Source organism: Oncorhynchus gorbuscha, linkage group LG13, assembly GCF_021184085.1.
Source record: "Oncorhynchus gorbuscha isolate QuinsamMale2020 ecotype Even-year linkage group LG13, OgorEven_v1.0, whole genome shotgun sequence".
NCBI classification, from domain to species: Eukaryota; Metazoa; Chordata; class Actinopteri; order Salmoniformes; family Salmonidae; genus Oncorhynchus; species Oncorhynchus gorbuscha.
In genome coordinates this window covers 96062686-96074779 of record NC_060185.1, presented here as the reverse complement: position 1 = coordinate 96074779, position 12094 = coordinate 96062686, and the positions used below count along the sequence as shown (strand labels likewise).

At 49.8% G+C, this 12094-nt stretch overlaps 1 protein-coding gene across 3 annotated transcripts in view; it reads right to left on the bottom strand.

Annotated features, from left to right (window-relative positions):
• The window catches only part of LOC123993759 (synaptopodin), a 49273-nt gene extending 46067 nt beyond the window's left edge, over window positions 1–3206 (bottom strand). For 2 of the 3 annotated variants that reach the window (XM_046296235.1, XM_046296232.1), the window contains exon 1: window positions 3076–3206. The gene's annotated coding sequence lies outside the window, so the exon portion shown is untranslated. Of the gene's footprint in view, window positions 1–2851; window positions 2987–3075 lie in introns of those variants that run through there. The other variant, XM_046296233.1, reaches the window with a different exon arrangement.
• Between the last annotated feature and the right edge of the window lie 8888 nt (window positions 3207–12094).

Sequence of the window (12094 nt, the reverse complement as noted above, 5' to 3'; positions counted from 1 at the left end):
CATTTGTATGGTAACGTAAGGCAAAACAAAAGCCTGTTATTTCCTCTCATATACTGGTCCTCACCTGCTGTATCACAGGAAGGTAATGCAGTCTCCAGCTGGCGAACCCTTCATCTGATACGCTCGTCTAATGTTACACGATACCGTTGCTCTATGTCCCTAACCAGGGCTGGCCACATCCAGACTCCACACAGTCACAGTCAATACTCTACACCTCTACTCTAAGTCTCTAACCAGGGCTGGCCACATCCAGACTCCACACAGTCACAGTCAATACTCTACACCTCTACTCTAAGTCTCTAACCAGGGCTGGCCACATCCAGACTCCACACAGTCAGTCAAGACAATACACCTCTACTCTAAGTCTCTAACCAGGGCTGGCCACATCAAGACTCCACACAGTCACAGTCAAGACAATACACCTCTACTCTAAGTCTCTAACCAGGGCTGGCCACATCCAGACTCCACACAGTCACAGTCAATACTCTACACCTCTACTCTAAGTCTCTAACCAGGGCTGGCCACATCCAGACTCCACACAGTCAGTCAAGACAATACACCTCTACTCTAAGTCTCTAACCAGGGCTGGCCACATCCAGACTCCACACAGTCAGTCAAGACAATACACCTCTGCTGTCAGTCTCTAACCAGGGCTGGCCACATCCAGACTCCACACAGTCACAGTCAAGACAATACACCTCTACTCTAAGTCACTAACCAGGGCTGGCCACATCCAGACTCCACACAGTCACAGTCAATACTCTACACCTCTACTCTAAGTCTCTAACCAGGGCTGGCCACATCAAGACTCCACACAGTCACAGTCAATACTCTACACCTCTACTCTAAGTCACTAACCAGGGCTGGCCACATCAAGACTCCACACAGTCACAGTCAATACTCTACACCTCTACTCTAAGTCTCTAACCAGGGCTGGCCACATCAAGACTCCACACAGTCACAGTCAATACTCTACACCTCTACTCTAAGTCACTAACCAGGGCTGGCCACATCCAGACTCCACACAGTCACAGTCAATACTCTACACCTCTACTCTAAGTCACTAACCAGGGCTGGCCACATCAAGACTCCACACAGTCACAGTCAATACTCTACATCGCTGCTCTAAGTCTCTAACCAGGGCTGGCCACATCAAGACTCCACACAGTCACAGTCAATACTCTACATCGCTGCTCTAAGTCTCTAACCAGGGCTGGCCACATCCAGACTCCACACAGTCAGTCAAGACAATACACCTCTGCTGTCAGTCTCTAACCAGGGCTGGCCACATCCAGACTCCACACAGTCACAGTCAATACTCTACATCGCTGCTCTAAGTCTCTAACCAGGGCTGGCCACATCCAGACTCCACACAGTCACAGTCAATACTCTACATCGCTGCTCTAAGTCTCTAACCAGGGCTGGCCACATCCAGACTCCACACAGTCAGTCAAGACAATACACCTCTGCTGTCAGTCTCTAACCAGGGCTGGCCACATCCAGACTCCACACAGTCACAGTCAATACTCTACACCTCTGCTGTCAGTCTCTAACCAGGGCTGGCCACATCCAGACTCCACACAGTCACAGTCAATACTCTACATCGCTGCTCTAAGTCTCTAACCAGGGCTGGCCACATCCAGACTCCACACAGTCACAGTCAATACTCTACACCTCTGCTGTCAGTCTCTAACCAGGGCTGGCCACATCCAGACTCCACACAGTCACAGTCAATACTCTACATCGCTGCTCTAAGTCTCTAACCAGGGCTGGCCACATCCAGACTCCACACAGTCACAGTCAATACTCTACATTGCTGCTCTAAGTCTCTAACCAGGGCTGGCCACATCCAGACTCCACACAGTCAGTCAAGACAATACACCTCTGCTGTCAGTCTCTAACCAGGGCTGGCCACATCCAGACTCCACACAGTCACAGTCAATACTCTACACCTCTGCTGTCAGTCTCTAACCAGGGCTGGCCACATCCAGACTCCACACAGTCACAGTCAATACTCTACATCGCTGCTCTAAGTCTCTAACCAGGGCTGGCCACATCCAGACTCCACACAGTCACAGTCAATACTCTACACCTCTGCTGTCAGTCTCTAACCAGGGCTGGCCACATCCAGACTCCACACAGTCACAGTCAATACTCTACATCGCTGCTCTAAGTCTCTAACCAGGGCTGGCCACATCCAGACTCCACACAGTCACAGTCAATACTCTACATCGCTGCTCTAAGTCTCTAACCAGGGCTGGCCACATCCAGACTCCACACAGTCAGTCAAGACAATACACCTCTGCTGTCAGTCTCTAACCAGGGCTGGCCACATCCAGACTCCACACAGTCACAGTCAATACTCTACACCTCTGCTGTCAGTCTCTAACCAGGGCTGGCCACATCCAGACTCCACACAGTCACAGTCAATACTCTACATCGCTGCTCTAAGTCTCTAACCAGGGCTGGCCACATCCAGACTCCACACAGTCACAGTCAATACTCTACACCTCTGCTGTCAGTCTCTAACCAGGGCTGGCCACATCCAGACTCCACACAGTCACAGTCAATACTCTACATCGCTGCTCTAAGTCTCTAACCAGGGCTGGCCACATCAAGACTCCACACAGTCACAGTCAAGACAATAGGCTAGTCTATCAGTGACAGCTCTAGCTGACCGCAGTGCTAATGTAGCCATCAGCTAACCAGCCCCCTCTGTAAACCTGCAGACTATACAACCTGCAAGAATGGAAAGTGACTCAACGGCAACCGACAGATGTTTGTCATCAGTTAGTTCAAAAGTTGACATTTCAAAGTTTATGTTTCCTCGTTGTTTAATATATTATTTTACCTTGTAGTCCCATGCACTCTGTCCATTCCCCCCCTCAGAGAGGTAGGCTAACAACTGACAAATCAACATAATTGACTATAAGTAAAACTCAAAGTACAAGTCCACATGCAGCAAAACAGTTACTGTGCCAAAAAGTCTAATCTAGGCGTTACAAGCCGAACTGTAGAACATTCCTGTATAACAGATAGCAGCTGTAGAGTAGTTGTATGGTGGTTGCAGCTCACCTGTACTCCGGTGGGTCGGTGTGTGAGAGGCTCGCGGCTAGTTTGTACTGCCCCCTTTCAGCTCCTCAGAGTTCCCCCTTCTTCCTCTCTCTGGGACGGACTCTCTCTCTCTCTCTCACTCTCTCTTTCCCTCTCTCTCTCTCTCTGAGTAGGAATCTCTCTATTCCCCCAACCCACCCTCCCTCCTCTCTCTCTCTCTCTCTCTCTCTCTCTCTCTCTCTCTCTCTCTCTCTCTCTCTCTCTCTCTCTCTCTCTCTCTCTCTCTCTCTCTCTCTCTCTCTCTCTCTCTCTCTCTCTCTCTCTCTCTCTCTCTCTCTCTCTCTCTCTCTCTCTCTCTCTCTCTCTCTCTCTCTCTCTCACTCTCTCTCTCACTCTCTTTCTCACTCTCTCTCTCTCTCTCGCTCTCTCTTTCTCACTCACTCTCTCTCTCTCTCTCTCTCTCTCTCTCTCTCTCTCTCTCTCTCTCTCTCTCTCTCTCTCTCTCTCTCTCTCTCTCTCTCTCTCTCTCTCTCTCACTCTCTCTCACTCTCTTTCTCACTCTCTCTCTCACTCTCTTTTCTCTCTCTCTCTCTCTCTCTCTCTCTCTCTCTCTCTCTCTCTCTCTCTCTCTCTCTTTCTCACTCTCTCTCTCTCACTCTCTCTCTCACTCTCTTTCTCACTCTCTCTCTCTCTCTCTCTCTCTCTCTCTCTCTCTCTCTCTCTCTCTCTCTCTCTCTCTCTCTCGCTCTCCTCAGCTCCCTCGATTGAATCAGACAGAGAGGAAAAAGAGGGGGGAGAGGAGGGGGGGAGTAGTCGTACTTGGAGCACAGTAGGCTCTTTGTCTGGCCTCCTGTTCATATGGTTTTCTTCAAGCTTGCATACTGAACACATTATACCATCATATATTTTCATATCCAACACCGGGATGTATTGGGGGGAGATCTAAGAGGAAGCCCCCTCTCCTCTCTCCATCCCCGCATGTTTTCTCTTTCAACCCCGTTGTTCCCTCCAAAAAAGCTCAAGGACAAGAATCTGCCGAAAGAAAGAAGGAAATATATATATATATACACATGCAAGGAAATGTAACACTGAAGTGGTACCAAAGGACCAAGCCTTAAAGAGCCCGTTGTTTCCATGGCTCTCCTATTGAGAACTCACCGTCGAGGCCAGAGGAATATTTCCCCTGGAGATTTAGATCAGGAGACAGACATAGTCCACAGGACAGAAGGACCTTACAGGTTTAGATTGAGCAGGCATGGGACAGGGGAGAAAGACCATCACAACAGCTCATGGCCTGGTTCTGAAATGGCACCCTGTAGTGCACTACTATTGACCAGGGCCTTTTGTAGGGTACAGGGTGTCATTTGGGACACAGGCATGGTGAGTAAAACACGAGAAGGTTTAGCTGAAGGTTGAGATGAGGACAGTAAATCAGGCTGGTTTCTTCTGATCTTTAGTCAGCTCTCTCTCTCTCTGTCTCTCTCTCTGTCTCTCTCTCTGTCTCTCTCTCTGTCTCTCTCTCTCTCTCTCTCTCTCTCTCTCTCTCTCTCTCTCTCTCTCAGTCTCTCAGTCTCTCTCAGTCTCTCTCTCTGTCTCTCTCTCTCTCTCTCTCTCTCTCTCTCTCTCTCTCTCTCTCTCTCTCTCTCTCTCTCTCTCTCTCTCTCTCTCTCTCTCTCTCTCTCTCTCTCTCTCTCTCTCTCTCTCTCTCTCTCTCTCTGTCTCTCTGTCTCTCTCTCTCTCCCTCTCTCTCCCTCTCTCTGTGTCGTAGCCTGGTTCCAGATCTTTGTGCTCTCTTGCTAACTTCTATGGTCAAAGGTCTGTGACCAAGCTATAGCTCACTGTCACAGAACTAAGATTTACACAGAGATGTAACCACTTGAAAGTGCCACAGAGAACATTAGCAAACAACTTGTCATGTACTGTGGAGTATCCCACTGCTAAATTGTGGTATAGGCAAATTTATGGTACATTCAAAGATGTCAGCATTATTTAGAAACGACACAAACATATCCTGACCCTTAGACGAGTCTTCTTCCTTTACCCCATGTTGCATTGCACCAGGCTGTGAAATTTGACATTATTTAGAAACGACACAAACATATCCTGACCCTTAGACGAGTCTTCTTCCTTTACCCCATGTTGCATTGCACCAGGCTGTGAAATTTGACAGCCTCTTTGAAATACTGTGAAACCAAGGTCTTTCATACGGACTACGGTGGACACCATTGGACAGTGGGCTTGGTCTCTTTTGGGGCCAAGGTGTGAGAGTACAATGGGCGTAACTTCGAACCGTGCTCACGCGATGAGTAACATGACTTCACTCCTGAATACTTGGGTTAGCTTCCCAAGCTAACGTCTAGGATTTAGCTCAGCGGGCTAACACGGCCTTGTGGTGCGCAAGAGACGGAGGTTTGAACCTTGTCATTCACATAACAGTAGTCTTAGGAAAGTAGGGAACTCATTCGGCTGAAAAACTCAGCTGAAAAGCTGTCCCGATAGAAGAACCCTTTTTGGTTCCAGGTAGAACCTTTTTTTGGTTACGAGTAAAAACCCTTTTCGGTTCCATGTAGAACCGTTCGTGGAAAGGGTTCTACATGGAACCGATAAGGGTTGCACCTTGAAAGCAAAAGTTTTTTTTCATTTTTTTTTTAACCTTGAACCAAATGTAGTTCTTCAAAGCTTTCTCATAAGGGGACAGCCGAAGAACCTTTTAGGTTCTTGATACAGTAGCACCTGTTTTCTGCAGTAGCACCTGTTTTCTACAGTAGCACCTGTTTTCTGCAGTAGCACCTGTTTTCTACAGTAGCACCTGTTTTCTGCAGTAGCACCTGTTTTCTACAGTAGCACCTGTTTTCTACAGTAGCACCTGTTTTCTACAGTAGCACCTGTTTTCTGCAGCAGCACCTGTTTTCTGAGTGTACATTTATCCAGGACTCCATGGGCTGTAGTAATATCTTAATGGACAGTTCAACATTTACTTAGTTTGGGGGGGGGGGGTATTCATCCAACTCAAGATGTCAACAACAACAAAATGCCCCCCCCCCAAAAAAAATGGCCTCTCCTCTGTACCTGTTCTCTCCTCTGTACCTGTGCTCTCCTCTGTACCTGTTCTCTCCTCTGTACCTGTTCTCTCCTCTGTACCTGTTCTCTCCTCTGTACCTGTTCTCTCCTCTGTACCTGTTCTCTCCTCTGCACCTGGCCTCTGTGCTGCACCTGGCCTCTCTACAGCACCTGGCCTCTCTACAGCACCTGGCCTCTCTACAGCACCTGGCCTCTCCTCTGCACCTGGCCTCTCTGCAGCACCTGGCCTCTCCTCTGCACCTGGCCTCTCCTCTGTACCTGGCCTCTCCTCTGCACCTGGCCTCTCCTCTGCACCTGGCCTCTCTGCAGCACCTGGCCTCTCTGCTGCACCTGGCCTCTCTGCAGCACCTGGCCTCTCTGCAGCACCTGGCCTCTCTACAGCACCTGGCCTCTCTGCAGCACCTGGCCTCTCCTCTGCACCTGGCCTCTCCGCTGCACCTGGCCTCTCCTCTGCACCTGGCCTCACCTCTGCACCTGGCCTCTCTGCAGCACCTGGCCTCTCTGCAGCACCTGGCCTCTCCTCTGCACCTTGCCTCTCCGCTGCACCTGGCCACTCCGATGTCTATCAGCTATTTATATTGAAAATTGGTGCAGATTTGAAAGATTTTATGTGTGGTATGATTACTGTTTTCAAATATCACTTTTTAAAAGCCAAATGAAATCTGAGCATAGCTCCCTGCCACTTCCCCACCCAATTCCCTCCAGACCTCCCTGCCTCTCCCCACAAAACTCCCTCAAGACCTACCTCCCTCTCCCCACCCAATTCCCTCCAGACCTACCTCCCTCCCTCCCTCTTCCCACCCAACTCCCTCCAGACCTACCTCTCTCCCTCCCTCTCCCCACCCAACTCCCCCCATACCTCCCTCCCTCCCTGCCTCTCCCCACCAACTCCCTCCATACCTCCCTCCCTCTCCCCACCCAACTCCCTCCCTCCATACCTCCCTACCTGTCCCCACCCAACTCCCTCCATACCTCCCTCCCTCTCCCCACCCAACTCCCTCCCTCCATACCTCCCTACCTCTCCCCACCCAACTCCCTCCATACCTCCCTCCCTCTCCCCACCCAACTCCCTCATTCCTCCCTCCCTCCCTCTCCCCACCCAACTCCCTCCCAACTCCCTCCATACCTCCCTCCCTCTCCCCACCCAACTCCCTCCCAACTCCCTCCATACCTCTCTCCCTCTCCCCACCCAACTCCCTCATTCCTCCCTCCCTCCCCACCCAACTCCCTCCCAACTCCCTCCATACCTCCCTCCCTCTCCCCACCCAACTCCCTCATTCCTCCCTCCCTCCCTCTCCCCACCCAACTCCCTCCCAACTCCCTCCATACCTCCCTCCCTCTCCCCACCCAACTCCCTCCCAACTCCCTCCATACCTCTCTCCCTCTCCCCACCCAACTCCCTCATTCCTCCCTCCCTCCCTCTCCCCACCCAACTCCCTCCCAACTCCCTCCATACCTCTCCCCACCCAACTCCCTCCATACCTCCCTCCCTCTCCCCACCCAACTCCCTCATTCCTCCCTCCCTCCCTCTCCCCACCCAACTCCCTCCCAACTCCCTCCATACCTCCCTCCCTCTCCCCACCCAACTCCCTCCCAACTCCCTCCATACCTCCCTCCCTCTCCCCACCCAACTCCCTCATTCCTCCCTCCCTCCCTCTCCCCCCCACCCAACTCCCTCCCAACTCCCTCCATACCTCCCTCCCTCTCCCCACCCAACTCCCTCATTCCTCCCTCCCTCCCTCTCCCCACCCAACTCCCTCCCAACTCCCTCCATACCTCTCTCCCTCTCCCAATCATTCCTCTTTTCCACCCTCCCATATTGAACTCACTCACACTCTGACCCACTTCTTCACCTCTGTCTCTCCTTCCCTCAATATATAATCTCACCTCCCTTCTGTCGTCCTTTATTATACCCAAGTAAATATTTCCCCCTATTTCCCATCTCCCTCCCTCCATCTCTCTAACACTGGATTTTTCTCTCTCCCGCCATCTCCTTCTTTCCCTCTCTCTTTCTCTCTCTCTTTCTCTCTCTCCCTCTTTCCCTTTCACTCTTTCCCTCTCCCTCTCGCCCTCTTTCTCTCTCTCTCTCTCTCTCTCTCTCTCTCTCTCTCTCTCTCTCTCTCTCTCTCTCTCTCTCTCTCTCTCTCTCTCTCTCTCTCTCTCTCCCCTCTCTATCTCTCTCCCCCTCTCTCCCTCTCCTCTCTCCCTCTCTCTCTCTCTCTCTCTCTCTCTCTCTCTCTCTCTCTCTCTCTCTCTCTCTCTCTCTCTCTCTCTCTCTCTCTCTCTCTCTTTCCATCTCTCTCTCTCTCTCTCCCTCTCTCTCTCTCTCTCTCTCTCTCTTTCCATCTCTGCTGGTGTTCCTCTCATAGGGGCAGCTGTGTGTGTGGGAGAGATAATGAAAGAGCGAGGGAGTGCTAGCACACATTCCATCAGAAGAAAGAGGGGGCTTTTGCTGCAGAGAAAGAGAGAGAGAGAAGAGAAGGGAGAGTCCTGCTCAAGGAGAGAGAGAGTGAGAGAGAGAAAGAGACAGAGAGAGAGAGAGAGAGAGAGAGAGAGAGAGAGAGAGAGAGAGAGAGAGAGAGAGAGAGAGAGAGAGAGAGAGAGAGAGAGGGGGAGGGTGGAATTTCCTAACTGACTGGTCTGGTTTTCATTCCCTCACCAGTCAGCTAGATCCTTCCCTCCACCATGCAGAAGAGTCTGTGTCCCAAATGGCACCCTATTGCCTATATAGTGCACTACATAGGGCTCTGGTCAAAAGTAGTGCACTACATAGGGCTCTGGTCAAAAGTAGTGCACTACATAGGGAATTTGTGACACAGCCTAAACTTTGGCCTGCTCTGATAAAAATCATACACATCTCCTCTGGTCTGCTCCTTATGCCCCCTAGGCACAACTACGACAACATAACGACAACATAACACAACTCCTTGCAGCTCTGTTGCACGCTGGGTATGTACATAGTCAATGGTAGGCTTCGAGGGGAATCCTACGGTAGGTACACCCATAGCTCATCTCTTGGCAGTAGTACTGTAGACTACTTTATCACTGACCTCAAACCAGATTCTCTCAGAAGTTAAGATCTTTTTTTTTTAAAATAAGTGTCAAGTAAAAAATAGAAAAAAATTAAATCAAAGTAACAAGTAATAATTAAACAGCAGCAGTAAAATAACAAGTGAGGTTATATACAGGGGGTACCAGTACAGAGTCAATGTGGAGGCTATATACAGGGGGTACCAGTACAGAGTCAATGTGGAGACTATATACAGGGTGTACCAGTACAGAGTCAATATGGAGACTATATACAGGGTGTACCAGTACAGAGTCAATGTGGAGGCTATATACAGGGGGTACCAGTACAGAGTCAATGTGGAGGCTATATACAGGGGGTACCGGTACAGAGTCAATGTGGAGGCTATATACAGGGGGTACCAGTACAGAGTCAATGTGGAGGCTATATACAGGGGGTACCAGTACAGAGTCAATGTGGAGGCTATATACAGGGGGTACCGGTACAGAGTCAATGTGGAGGCTATATACAGGGGGTACCAGTACAGAGTCAATGTGGAGGCTATATACAGGGTATTACGGTACAGAGTCAATGTGGAGGCTATATACAGGGGGTACCGGTACAGAGTCAATGTGGAGGCTATATACAGGGGGTACCGCTATATACAGGGGGTACCGGTACAGAGTCAATGTGGAGGCTATATACAGGGGGTACCAGTACAGAGTCAATGTGGAGGCTATATACAGGGTATTACGGTACAGAGTCAATGTGGAGGCTATATACAGGGGGTACCGGTACAGAGTCAATTTGCAGGGGCACCGGTTATTTTAGGTAATTGAGGCCATATGTATTTGTTGGTTGAATTAAAATGACTATGCATAGATTATAGTAAGAGAGTAGCAACCTTTTGGTCCTAGACTTGGTGCTTCGGTACCGCTTGACGTGCGGTAGCAGACAGAACAGTCTATATCTAGGGTGGCTGGAGTCTTTGACCATTTTTAGGGCCTTCCTCTGATACCGCTTGATATAGAGGTACTGGATGGCAGGAAGCCTGACCCCAGTGATGTACTGGGCCATACACACTACCCTCTGTAGTGCCTTGCGGTCAGAGGCCGAGAAGTTGCCATACCAGGCAGTGATGCAACCTGTCAGGATGCTCTCGATGGTGCAGCTGTAGAACCTTTAGAGGATCTGAGGACCCATTCCAAATATTTTTAGTCTCTTGAGGGGGAATAGGTTTTGTCATGCCCTCTTCATGACTGTCTTGGTGTGTTTGGACCATTCTAGTTTGTTGGTGATGTGGACACCAAACTTGAAGATCTCAACCTGTTCCACTACAGTTGATGAGAATGGGGGCGTGCTCTGTCCTCCTTTTCCTGTAGTCCACAAGCATCTCCTTTGTCTTGGTCACGTTGAGGAAGAGGTTGTTTTCTTGGCACCACATGGCCAGGTCTCTGACCTCCTCCCTATAGGCTGTCTCGTCGTTGATCAAGTTGTTGTGTCATCGGCAAACTTAATGATGGCGTTGGAGTTGTGCCTTGCAGTCATGAGTGAACAGGGAGTACAGGAGGGGACTGAGCACGCACCACTGAGGGGCCCCTGTGTTGAGGATCAGCGTGGCGGATGTGTTGTTACCTACCCTGACATGCTGGGCGTGGCCCATCAGGATGTCCAGGATCCAGTTGCAGAGGGAGGTGTTTAGTCCCAGGGTCCTTAGCTTATTGATGAGCTTCGAGGGTACTATGTGTTGATCGCTGAGCTGTAGTCAATGAATAGCATTCTCACATAGGTGTTCCTTTTGTCCAGGTGTGAAAAGGCAATAGAGATTGCATCATCTGTGGATTTTTACTTGACCTTTATTTAACTAGGCAAGTCAGTTAAGAACAAATTCTTATTTTCAATGAAGGAACAGTGGGTTAACTGCCTGTTCAGGGGCAGAATGACAGATATGTACCTTGTCAGGTCGGGGATTTGAACTTGCAACCTTCCGGTTACTAGTCCAAAGCTCTAACCACTAGGCTCCCCTGCTGCCCCGGATCTGTTGGGGCGGTATGCAAATTGGAGTGGGTCTAGGGTTTCTGGGATAATGATGTTGATGTGAGCCAAGACCAGCCTTTCAAAGCACTTCATGGCTACAGACGTGAGTGCTACGGGTTGGTAGTCATTTAGGCAGGTTACCTTGGTATTCTTGGGCACAGGGACTATGGTGGTCTGCTTGAAACGTGTTGGTAAATGTCAGTGAAGACACTTGCCAGTTGGTCAGCGCATGCTCGGAGTACATGTCCTGGTAATCCGTTTGGCCCTGCGGCCTTGTGAATGTTGTTCTGTTTAAAGGTCTTACTCACGTCGGCTCCGACACGTGTGATCACACAGTCATAATGGCTGATGCTTTCATGCATGTTTCAGTGTTACTTGCCTCGAAGCGAGCATAGAAGTCTGGTAGGCTCGTGTCACTGGGCAGCTCTCGGCTGTCCTTCATTTCGTAGTCTGTAATAGTTGGCAAGCCCTGCACATCCGACGAGCGTCGGAGCAGGTGTATCATGTCATAGACGAATCATGTCGTCGTTCAACCACGACTCGGTGAAACATAATATGTCACAGTTTTTAATGTCCCGTTGGTAGGATATACACGTAGTTCGTCTATTTTATTATCAATTGATTGTAAGTTTGCTAATAGGACCGATGGTAAAAGTAGATTACCCTCTCGGTGACGGATCCTTACAAGGCAAGAAACCTCTGTCTTTTCCTTCTGAAGATGACGGGGATGAGGGCCTTGTCGCGTGTCTGGAGTAAATCCTTCCCGTCCGACTCGTTGAAGAAGAAAAATTCCTCCAGTCCAGTACTTGGTGAGTAATCGCTGCCCTGATAATCAAGAAACTATTTTCGGTCAAAAGACACGGTGGCAGAAACATTATGTACAAAATAGGTTATAAAAAATGCACAAAACAAACA